The sequence below is a fragment of the Natrix helvetica genome (assembly GCF_964273705.1).
Source record: "Natrix helvetica genome assembly, chromosome: 10".
Lineage (NCBI taxonomy): Eukaryota > Metazoa > Chordata > Lepidosauria > Squamata > Natricidae > Natrix > Natrix helvetica.
The window spans coordinates 16,914,723-16,927,488 of record NC_138561.1 but is presented as its reverse complement, the minus strand read 5'-3'; the positions used below and the strand labels follow the sequence as shown (position 1 = coordinate 16,927,488).

General features: G+C 42.2%; 1 protein-coding gene across 1 annotated transcript in view; it reads left to right on the top strand.

Moving 5' to 3' along the window:
• Window positions 1–12,766, top strand: part of ITFG1 (integrin alpha FG-GAP repeat containing 1) — an 82,612-nt gene that overhangs the window by 32,646 nt on the left and 37,200 nt on the right. The window lies entirely within an intron of this gene.

Sequence of the window (12,766 nt, the reverse complement as noted above, 5' to 3'; positions counted from 1 at the left end):
GCCACAGTTGTGCATGCATCTTTCTTCCACCTTAAAATATTTAAGGTGTTTGTGGGGACTGCACTTCCATAATTGCCAATCCTGCAATCAGCTCCAACATCAACTTGGGAATGCTGCCTTGTAGAATTAAGATCCTTCCTTCAGCGCTTGAACAGTTTTAGAATGGGTCTGTGTTTCTGTGTTCTGGGTGGCCTATTTTTCCTGCTGCTAAGCAGCATTTTAGAAGTGGAAGTCCAGGAAGAGAAGTGCATTACGCGTTCACTGTTTTCTGCTTGCCTGCAGGCGTTGTGTGAAAACACAGATGATTTCTTTCTTATTTTTTCCAGCATGCGCTGTATTTCTTCATTTGTTGCATAGAGAGTTAATTCTTGTGACGGTTTGGAGGACTACAGACGTTCTGTGGCCTCATCTGTTTTCTTCCATGCCTCTTTTTTTAATAGATGCCAATCGCTCCTTTCGCTGTTGAAACTGAAGATTTTCAAGTGTTAAATATTAAAGATGCAGCTCTAGCGTTAAGAGTGGGACAAAAGTCAATACAGCTAACAGGATTCCTGTTCTGGGGGGAGGGGTGTTGCCAGTTTCTGTGTTGCCTTAAGCAAACACTGACCCATTTCGTTTTAATAGGATGCACTATAGATGCATTTTCTGGTACTTGACATAGCATTCCTGCTCAGTCATCACCTTTCCATTATCAAAATGCCAACAATGCCACAAAGCAGCTAGTTTTTCTTTTGTTATGGCCCACCAGCGGCCAGCAGAGTTGGCAGCAGATTCAGACAGTGAGGAAGTTGGGGAGGAACATGGGCCAGTCCTGGAGTCTGGGGAAGGCTCTGATGAGGGCTCTGTGTCGGAGGCAGAGAGCGGGCCAGAGCCGTATGCCAGTTATCAGCTGCCTTCGGAGTCAGACATCAGTGAGGCAGACAAACAGCTGGAGCCTGTTCCCAGTGTGTGCATGCACAGAGTTGCCAGATGAAGGGAACAGCAAAAGAACAGGGGTCAACTTGGGAGTAAGGCCACAAGTGGATGACGAATGGCCCCTCCCAGAGAAAGAAAAGAGGAGCAAAAAGGGACTGGAGTTTGCAGGAGACAATTAATTCACATAATTGATTTGTGACTCTCCAAAACTCCTTGCCAAGTTTTGTAGAGATCGGCCTGTTGGCTCTCCAAGCCAGATAAGGTCTGTGACTGTAAATCCTCCCTTGAAAGACTTTTCTAGATGTGAATGAGCAGAATTCACAGTAAATTAATAAGAGGGTTTTTTTGATGGGACCAGGAGTTTGCTTCATGCTCTTGGGAAGCCTAGGTCAGAACATCATTTGTGCAAACATCTGGAGATCTTCAGACCTAAGAAGCAACACCCTGGAGCTCTCCTGCGAACATATGTGTTTGGGATTTGAACATTTATACAATTGCACGGAAAATATTACAGCAAGCATTCTTCGTTTACTACATCCTTGATCAAATGACATAAACATTCAAAGTGACACATGGCACAAAAATAAATGAATTTGATCATTATATTCTCAGCGGTTTTAAAAAAAATCCCGGTTCTTAAAAATGTTCTAAAGAGGTGTTTATAGCTATGGAAGTATAGAATAAGGGAAAATTGGAACTGTTTTTTTTTTAAAAAAAAAAGACAGATGGGTGGAGAAAGTTCATGCACTGTTTCCTTAATCCCAGATTGAGCATATATAATTGATTGTGCCTGTGAGATTACTGAATGCCTCCCTCTCAAAAAAGAAATGCTGGTTTGTGTGTCAGCAGCAAGGTACTCTTATTTTTAATTGAGATTGCATTTTATTATTAATATTGCTTCAGTCATGCTACCTAAAGCAAAATATGCAAATAAGTGTGCTAGCAGTCATTTTTTAAAACACCGTAATTTTTGCTTGTATCAAATAATAATAAGTAATATTGATAGAAGTTCAAAATAGTCATAATTTCATTATAAACCACAGCACCTAGATTCCTCACAGCTCAGGTATATTTCCCATTTTTGCTTCAGGAAGACAGCACAGATTAATCACGACTTCACTGTTAAGAGGCCGTAAATTTTAAACAATAAAATATGCAGCCAGTTTGTCAGGTTTAAAGCCCCTGAATGGAGCATAGGTTTCTCGTTTTAAAATACAGGACAATGTAAAATATATTAAACTCTTATGACTCAGTATAACCATTATTTGCCTTAAATTAGCCTCTTCTACTTTACCTGGCATTAATACCGAAACCTGTTTGTACTTAGGGAGTACCCAGGTTAAAGTAGGTTTGTTTTCAGAAATCCTGGTGCTACTACCCTGTTTCCCTGAAAATAAGACCTCCCCGGATCATAAGCCCAATCAGGCTTTTGAGCGCATGCGCTAAAATAAGCCCTCCCCCAAAAATAAGCCCTCCCTGAAAATATTGCAACACAGCAGCAGCCATGAGGTGACCACGCTCACCGCCTCCTGCACCTCACAAATAATAAGACCTCCCCGAAAATAAGGCCAAGCGCTTATTTCGGGTGTTCAAAAGAAAATAAGACCATGTCTTATTTTTGAGGAAACACAGTAGTTAATTTAGAATTTAAAGGACAGATACCAAAGCAGGATGCCTCTAAAGGAGCCACCAAGAATGAAATAAACTGGGTTATGTTTATGAACGTCGTCCCCGTAAATCCCTTCTAGTTTTTTCTTCACTCAGCCTCGGTGAGTCTGGAGTTGTGAAGAGAGTGGTTCCATGGGATTATGCTGCCAAAGAGATTGCTGCCGTTGCCCGATTTTATAAACCTTCAACTTCTCTTTCCCCCAAATGTTGCTGCTTAAGGCAGAAGTTTGCTATCTCACAACTTGAACAAGTAAATAGGAAGAACTGGCTTCTCTGAGCTAGTGTTGCGGCATGCCGGTGGCCAGCAGAGTTGGCAGCAGAGTTGGACAGTGAGGAGTTTGGGGAGGAACATGGGCCAGTTCTGGGGCTGAGGAAAGCTCAGACGAGGGCTCTGTGTTGGAGGCAGAGAGGGAGTTAGAGAGCAGTGAGGCAGAGGAACAGCTGGAGCCTGTTCCCAGTGGATGCATGCACAGAGCTGCCAGAAGACAAGAACAACTAAGAAAGCAGGGTTGACTTGGGAGTAAAGCCACACCTTGGAGGTGATTGGCCCCTCCCATAGGAAACAAAAGAGGAGCGAATGGGGAGGGGGCTTTTACAGGAAACAATTAGTTCCTTCGCTCGTTTCAAGAGCGGAAAGTTCTGTTTGTGGCTATAAGAGAATCTGTGTTGACTTGCCCTACATTTGGAAACTAGTCATCTGGCAGTTCTCCGAGCGAGATAAGGTGCATGTTGATAAATATTCCTTTGAAAGACTGTTTGCCAAGCCTTGCTGTCCGTGAATGAAAGGAATTCACAGTCATGTAAATAAAAGACGTTTTGCCAGGACCAAGACTCTGCTTCATGCTTTTTAATGAAGCCTAGATCAGAACAGCTACCTTCTCTTCCAGATATTAATTAAAAAACACAGGTCAATCATAGCATAATTAGTTCTAAAAAGTCATCTGCATAGCAATAGAATTGTTCAGTACTATAATTCATCCCTAGACATCTGGTGTGTAAGGTCGAACAATGTCACATGGGTCATATCTTTAATTCTGTCAATCGTGGTGAATAATGTCATTTGCATCACACAACCGAGGCAAAAATTACTTGTTTGTGTCATTTGTGCAAAGATGTGGTGACACATGTGACATTACTTGCTCATTCCATGGGCCCCTCATTATACAATTACATAATGGGTCAGTAGGAAAGGGTCAATGACATCAATCAATATTTCAGAATTACTACCACGGTTAGTTATGTAGACAGAGTATTACAGTAGTAGTACGTCATTAATTTCCAAGCCTATGTGCATTTTTCCTGTTATTTCTTTTCCTTTAATAACACCAATTCTGTTTTGCTACATCAATTTTTAGTTAGTTTTGTGGGAAGGAGGACAGGAGAATTTAAAAGCAGCTTCCTGATTTGGCACCCAGAATTCGAAAAATGGTTTAATATTCTTCCAGTGGTTTTATTCCGTGGAGGTTATTAAAATAACAATGCTTCTAAAAATAGTTTATGAACTTCGTGCATCTTCAGAAATATGACTCCCCAAAAGTGATTGGTTACATGGTGGATTTGATCATTTATACATTTGTGTGTCATTTGCACTGTGGGGTTCCTTTAATGGTTATCTTTTAACGTTTTTAAAGCTGTGTTTAGATTAATGATTATAATTAAAGCCATTTTTAATAGCTTGCTCTTGATGGTAAAAAAAAAAGTTTAAAAAAAGGTACATCTAGTATATCCCTTTAGCGTGTTTGACTATCTTCCCCAAATTCATCCCCCATCTTTCCTCTCTACTGATCTGTTCTGACCTAGCTCCCTAGACACGACAAATCTTCTGTAGTTGAAGTCATGATTCTTTTATTAGAAGCACCGGCAACCCCGGCAAAATGTTTCTCTCTCACCACAGGTTGACAGGTCTGTCTGGCAGGGAAATGTCACACGTAATCATCTCGGCCCCCTGTCTTTTATCCCCGGAGCTAGGATGGGGTTCGCTAGCAGCAGTGGCTCTTCCATCGCAAGGACCAGCCCATAGATTTCCACTGCTCTCCTCTCCTCTGCCTTCAGCGCATCCACACGCCAGGCACTGGACCCAGCTGTTCCTCCTCTTCCTCATCAGCCACCTCCAGACCTGGGGGCTATTGACTCTCCATCTGAGGGCTGACAGACAGCCCAGGCTCTACCTCTGTCTGTCTCTTTTCAGCTCCATTCCCTCTTCCCCCTTGGAGCTCTCAGATTGCCTTGATGCTGACCCTAAGTCCCACACCTCCTCCTCTATTCAGCTGTTGAAGGGGATGGCAGCGAACACGCCATTGCATACATATTTGTGCTACAAAACTCCACTTAATTGGAGGCTCTGCATATAAAAATGTTAATGCTAATAAGAATGCCGTCTTCTGATGCCCATCAGCATTTTACCTTTCGATGTAGTAATTCCGTAACGTCAGATTAAAAAAGCTCTTTGAATTCAGATTTCATTTCTCAAATGCTTTAGGTGACCATTAGTTCCAAATATTTAAAAGCAGACTCAAATACTTACAAGAGTGACAAGCGTGTCTTTTTCAATAAAAAGCCAGAAATTTGAAGTATTTATCTTTAGGCTTCCTGAACAAGTCACAAAATTCCAGGGAGCTAAACTCCGCGTTGCTTTTTTATGACTGATAGAAGCAAAATTGTTGTTGGGTGCAGAGTAACATTACAGGCAGTCCTCAGCTAAGTGCAACTTTTACGTGGAATTTGCTCCGTTTTACGACCTTCCTTGCCACAGTGGTTAAGTGAATCCCTGCAGTTATTAAATTGGTAATATGGTGGTTAAGCGAATATGGCTTCCCCGTGGGCTTTGCTTGTCAGGTGGTCATAAAAGGGGATCACATGACCCCGGGACACTGCAACCATCATAAATCTGAGTCAGATGTCCATCATTTTGAACTTGATCATGTGTGAGAGACCACAGGTGTAGGTATGCTGGTCTTGTTGTATTCGGGTCTTTTCCCGTGTAAGATTGAGATTGTCTTGGCAATGTTTCGGCGAAATGTTGCCAAGACAATCTCAATCTTACATGAGAAAAGATCCGAATACAACAAGACCAGTGTGTGTGTTTGTGTGTGTGTGTGTGTGTGTGTGTGTGTGTGTGTGTGTTCCAGCATAACTCCTGAACGCCTCGAGCAATTTCAACCAAACTTGGTACACAGAGTACACCCTCTGGAAAAAATATTGTGGAGGTAAGAGACCCCTAAAACTCTGTGGGGTGTGTGTTCTGTTAAGATACAGCCTGTTGTGCCTTAAAATGGCTTCTACTGTACTGCCATAAGATGGCTTCTACTGTACAGCACTGTGGAGTTGCTTCATAGTACCCCACAAGGGGGCTCCCTCTGGTAAGGGGCAAAATGCAACATTAGAAATTACGTTTGGTCCGGACATTTTCCCCCTATAAATAAATACCCGGGCAATGCCAAGTTATTAGCTAGTATTTAATAAATAAAATCAATTGTATGTATGGCAAGTAAAGCTGAACAAGAACGGTGGGCGTTCCTCCCTTGGCCCAAACCTGATGATAGATTTTTTTTCTTCTACTTTGCATGCAAAACTAGCTGGATTTTTTATTTTATTTTCAACTTGATTTTACTGAAGTTGACAGGCTTAGAACCATCAATTAATGCTGTCCGTGCTGAAGCAGTCTTGGTAACTGTTTTTAAATTGAGATGGCAAGTTCCTGGTGGACGAAATATGAAAGAGGCTAAAAAGAAAGCTTGCTCCAAGAAGCTCAAATATTTATTTTTCTAGCTCTTCCCCAATGAGGTTGAGGTTGCAGAAGAACTAAACCTATTGATGTCTCTCTGAAAAAAAGAAAGCCTATTTCTCACAAAGTATAGTTTAATGTTAAAGAAAAGTCAAACATTATAATCTGGAAATGGCTAGTACAATAAAGGAATAGATTTTATTCTGTTCTCTGTGCATGACAGCCGCCTACGTAGTAGTCAGACTAAGAATGACATTTTCTTATATAAATCTAATTGGGACTATACCATTCCTCATTCTCTTAACTGACATAGCTGCGTGCTGATTACAGATCACTTTGGTGTTCTTTTAATAAGCAGAGAGAAAAGGAATGTTTTTCCAATAAAAAATTATGAAATCAAACGATTGAATGAGGCTGCTGGAAAAGCCTCAAGGCCACCTTAAGTCTCTTGGTGATTAGATGGCCTTAGACAAATAAGCCCATTGATTTAGAAAGGCCAACAGAGAGGGGGGTTGCATGCCACCTGTGGCACTCATGCCATAGGTTCACCATCACGGCGATAGAAAGTGACTAAAGGCTGGTGGTGTTGTATGAATCGAGCCATGACACATCACCGGTGGTGTCCTTAGAATCTGATGTCCTCCAAAATGTGTTTCTCAAAAGACAGGTCAGCCCATGGCACCCATCTGTGGCTCCCCATTTCTGCAGCGCAAACATCCAGAGTGTAAAAAAAAGTGTACATTCCTGCATTTTCTCCTTCAGTGTAAATCATTGCTTTTGATTGGGCATTGATGAGCCCCCTTTGTTTCTTGATCCTTTTCTTCCAAAATCTTGAATAGGCATGACACTCATTTCTTTGCTTTCTATAACTCTGCGACGTCACAGACACACACCCCGGATACCCGGGGTTGTGTGTTCCGCCGTTGTGTTTCTCATCTCAGCACTTCTTTGTTTAGAAAGCAAGTGTTGAAAGAGTTTGCCGATTACTGTAATCCAGAAAGACGTATGTCCTTCACGCCAAATAAAGAAAGCATTCCACTGCCCATGAGGGAGGGACAAAGGGCGAGGTGGTTGTTTTTTCTTGGTTCTATATGATTTCAAGATTCACTTAAGGAACATTTTAATAGCAGGCCTTTCTTGCAGTGGAAGTTAAAAGCTTTCAAGTACCGCGAGCGATTTTTTTTTTTTCAAGAAGGCAAATTGTTCTGACTTTTAAGTAGTAATTGTACACAGCTGCCTAATTGAGTATAATTTCAACAAGATGTCAACCCTTATTCCACCGTAGGCAGAGAAAAGAGATCGTAACAGGAACGGTACGGAATAAAAACACATTTCTTGGTGGGGTTAAGAGAACGGCTTCGAGACATAGAGCTACACGTAAAGCTCTCGGGTTTCGGTCCCAGGAAATGTAGCTGTGGCACAGCTTATCCCTTAAAATTGTTCATGGTCCAGCTATAATTGTTGCTGAAAGCTATGCAAATCTGGATCGATGGATGGATGGATGGATGGAAAGACAGACAGACAGATAGATTTGGTTGGTTGGTTGGTTGGTGGATTGGTTGATTTGAGTGATTGATTGATTCATTCATTTTGTAGTTATGTTAATTGATTTGGCAGGTAGGTGGATGGATGGATGGATGGATGGATGGGTAGGTAGGTAGGTAGGTAGGTAGGTAGGTAGATAGATAGATAGATAGATAGATAGATAGATAGATAGATAGATAGATAGATAGATAGATAGATAGATAGATAGATTTGGTAGGTTGATTGATTGATCTGGTAGGTTAGGCAGGTTGATTTGACAGGTAGGTAGGTAGGTAGGTAGGTAGGTAGGTAGGTAGGTAGGTAGATAGATAGATAGATAGATGATAGATAGATAGATAGATAGATAGATAGATAGATTTGGTAGGTTGATTGATTGATCTGGTAGGTTAGGCAGGTTGATTTGACAGGTAGGTAGATTCGTAGTTGGATGGATGGACAGACGGACAGACAGATATAGATTGAGATAGATGGATAGAGATGGATGGATGAAAGAGATGGACAGAAGAAAGGAATATCCAAATCACGATGGCTACACATTTTGAAAGACTGTTTGAAGGAAAATAATTTTGCATCTCTAGTAAACGAGAGATCTTTATTTCATATGCACCGTTATAGAAGCTTTTATTTCCCTCAACTTTGTGCTGGCCTCCATCTGGCAGATTGTCAAAAATGAAACTAGCAGAGGTGTAAACCTATTCCATAAATTTATAGGGGTCCTTCATACTAAAATTTACCGCTTCCACACCGGAATTTGAATTACCTTTATGCTATTTCTGCTTTTGTGTTAGCGAAAGAGTAGCTCTTTAAAAACAAAATCAGTTTTTTCTCCCACGGGCAAATGAACTGCCAAAGGTGGTTATAAATATTTATAAATTCTTGTAAAATCTGAGCTGATAATTGGCAGGGGAGGCTCTTAGCATGAAACACTTTAGCATGCCATTTTAGAGAGGAAATATATTGACAGTTGTTAACAAGTGCAATAAAAAAGCTAAGATTATTGTAATAGTTATAAAATAGGTTGTGTATAGTGGCCTGAATAAGATTAATGGTTGATTATAGAGTTGTCCTGTGTTCATTAGAATCCATTAACTGTGTTACGCACAAATGCGAGTGGGAAAATAACTAATCTTACTCTCTTCTCTGCATTTATAAAGTTTTCGATTGCCAGGATCTTTTATTATACGTATGAACATTTTTATGCGTATTTGTAACAATCCAATGCATGATACAGAAACATTCATTCTGATCTCTCTAGAGAACAAAAAGAGAATTCTCTGCAAAATGCCACCAAAAATTCTTTTGTGTTCCGAGTTTGTGAATCAAGCGAGAGAGAAATGTTTGGCAATTTGACAGTTGTGCGGAAATTCTTTCAGTGCTTTTCTTCTCTTGGGCTTAAAAGAGACAAGGTTTCACCCAGGAAATGTTGATATATATCAAAGAAGGATCCAACCAGATTATACAAATTAGATACGCAGCCTTGGGATTAACCCAGGGCATCTTGTGATGTTAGGTAAAGGTTCCCCTCGCACATATGTGCTAGTCGTTCCCAACTCTAGGGGGCAGTGCTCATTTCCGTTTCAAAGCCAAAGAGCCAGCGCTGTCCAAAGCTATCTCCATGGTCATGTTGCCAGCATGGCTCAATGCCAAAGGCACACGGAGCGCTGTTACCTTCCCACCAAAGGTAGTCCCTATTTTTCTACTTGCATTTTTACAGGCTTTCGAACTGCTAGGTTGGCAGTGATGTTACACATTGCTATTCATAGACTTGATCCCAAAGGTGCTTTTTCAAAAGGCAACTGGGCTTGTCGCTTTTCATCTAAGCTTCTTCAGTTCTTCAGATTTGGAGTTTGCAGGACTGCTTGCTTCTTCCTTACTTGTGGACTCCTTACCTTGTTCCTGACTCATTGTTTGTTCCTTGTTTTGTGGACTTATTTCCCTGTTCCGTTGTTTTGCTGGACTGGGCGCAGCCAGAAGCTGCCGTGTGTGTCTGTGGGCGCACACTTTGCTCTGGGACTTGCCATGAACGTGGGAGCGTTTGAGGGGACATTTGGAGCATTAAAGGGGACCTTGAACTCGCAGCTGGCTGTGTGACTTTCATGCCTTGTCCCGAGTCATCGCACACCTGGCCTACCAGCATCCGTTCTGTAGTTCTTGGAACCCCTATCCAATTAGAGCCCAGTTGTGACGGGTTAAGGGATTTAAGGGGCACGTTGTTTGCCCGCAACCTTGCCATGCTGCATCAACTTTCATCGCTGAAAATTGCCAAACTCTTCCCCCCACCCCTTCCACGCCAGGGTCTATTTTTGGAGCACAGCTGCTTCAGGCTGGCTGAACCTTTTAGCATGTTGCTCTGCATTTCCATTTGCAGGGAAATTTGTACAAGAAGACAGGGAGATAAAACCAGTGCCACCCCTTGTTCTCTTGCAGATACAAGTTTAAGAATCCGCTCTTTCTACTGTGGGGCCGTTAAGCGTTGTGAAATTTTATTTTATTTTTTGAAACGGCATTCGGAAAGAAACGCCAGACAGGCAAAGATTTCGCTTTCCAAAACGTGTCCTCGTGTCGGTCTCCTTTTTCCTCCCCTTATCTTTGAAAAGAAAATATGTCGGCAAGGTGGCTGGCCCCTCCTGTTTCCATGCTGTCCCAAAAACCAGTCGGAAAAGAGGGGGAGGTCTGAGCCAAGATTTCATCCCCTACTCCAACCCTCTTAAGTCGAAATTCTTCGAGAAATATACGTCGCTTGCTTCTTGATCGGCTGCAACAGAGTGAATTGTTTTGAAACGGACTGAGCGCAGATTGGCTTTTATTAACATTCTTGTGCTTTGCAAATTTGATGTCAAGGGTTTGTTCTTGTGGCAATAGTGAAATAGGTCTATTCGCTTATTCGTTGTTTTATGGGCCGGCGGGTGACCACTTCCCTGTTTCCGAGTAGTTCCCGTGTTATTTTCTTCAAATGCAGTTTGCCTTCAGAAGTCAACTGTTGGATGGACCGTTCATGATCAGCCCTCTTCTGTGTGGACTTTCAGTGCTGCCTTTCATTGAGGGCCGCATCAGGGTTGTGTTTGACCTTGGGTGGCTTGTGTGTGTGTGTGTGTGTGTGTGTGTGTGTGTGGCCGGGGGGTACGTGGCCAGCTCGATGTCACTCAGCCAGCTCAGGCTCCGTTTTCAGCTGTGACAGCCTCCTGCAGCCCTCTGCCAGTGAAAACGGAGCTCAGGGAGGCAGTGCGCGGCCCATCTGGGCTCCGTTTTCAGCCGCTACAGCTCCTGCAGCCTCCTTCCAGCAAAAACAGAGGCCAGGTGAGTTATGTTTTCGCTGGCAGAGGCACCACAGGCCAGTTCTTCGCTGTTTGGAGGACGGTCCCACGGGCCAGATCTAAGCACCCCGCAGGCCGAATCTGGCCCACAGGCCTTGAGTTTGACACCCCTGCTTTATAGCAACATTTCTAGTAGTACCTTCTCATTTGTTAGGAAGCATCTCTCCATTGCTTTGCTTCATTGATTTGCTTCCTTGATCTAAATACTAACCTCCTGAGATGAAGAGAGCTGGGAAGCTGGACTGTTCTGCAGTTAATCATTGCACACGGACCCACAAATCTGACTGTTTTGGATGGAAGAGATTAATCTCTCTGTACTTCTGGAACTTGTCTTTATCTCACTGGGCGGCTGGGAAAATAAAATGCGATAAACCCCGGGAACATTATTCTTACATCGAAGGGAGCTAGATCAATTTTTACTTGCCTTATTCATTGTCCTCCTCACCATATACGGCTGAGCATTTAACTTGTGTCTGAAAAGTGCAAATAGTTTATATACCACTGTCAACTTGGCACAGCTCATGAAATCATAAATCTTTTCAGTAATTTTATTCGTAAAGTTTCAAATGATTTTTTTTTTTAGAAAGACATACATCGAGGAAGGATTGACTCCTTTGTTGGGTGTAAATATGTAAATATTCATAAAGTGTAGTAAAAGAATATTACAAGTCCCATTAAAAGACTCTCATTTGACACACCCACACCTAACCCATCACAAGACCTATTGACCACACAAAGCCTTCATAATCAGACAAACATAGACATCCCCTAAATTCTGCTTAAGGTGTTACCTAGCTGTCAGAGTTCTGACGGATGCCCTAATTAAATCATGAGCCTTGAGCCAAGCTTCAAAACAAATCCAGTTATTTATTAGGAGCAACATGTTGGCACGTACCCAAGTGAAGCCAACTCTGACCCCACAGCCCAATTATGACCCTGTTTTCCCCCTCTCCCCCAGGTATTGCTGATAGCTCTTTTTTCTTTTATTTCCAAAATTGGGTTTCATTTCCTATCATATTTTATACCTACATTGTACAATAATCAGTATTGTCGTAGGTTTATTTTAATGTTGTGATGTAGTCTTGGCCGAGTATTCTTCAACTTTAAAAAATCTAGGTGCATATTTGGCTGGCTTTAACATCCAATTTCAAAGAAACCAGATATTTTGCTTACTGTAAGAAAAACACCATCTGTGCAGAACTAACTCTTCCAAAGTTCTCCGTAACAAATCATCCCAACTGGTTCAGTCTGGATTATTGAGAACGTAAAAATGTGTGCTAGTCGTTCCCGACACTAGAGGGCGGTGTTCATCTCCGTTTCAAAGTCAAAGAGCCAGGGCTGTCCGAAGACGTCTCCGTGGTCATGTGGCCGCCATAACTCAACGCTAAAAGTGCACGGAACGCCGTTCCCTTCCCACCAAAGATGGTCCCTATTTTTTTACTTGCATTTTTACATGTTTTCGAACAGCTAGGTTGGAAGAAGCTGGGACAAGTAACGGGAGCTCACGCCATTACGCGGCACTAGGGATTCGAACCGCTGAACTGCCAACCTTTCTGATCGACAAGCTCAGCATCTTAGCCACTGAGTCACTGCGTCCCTG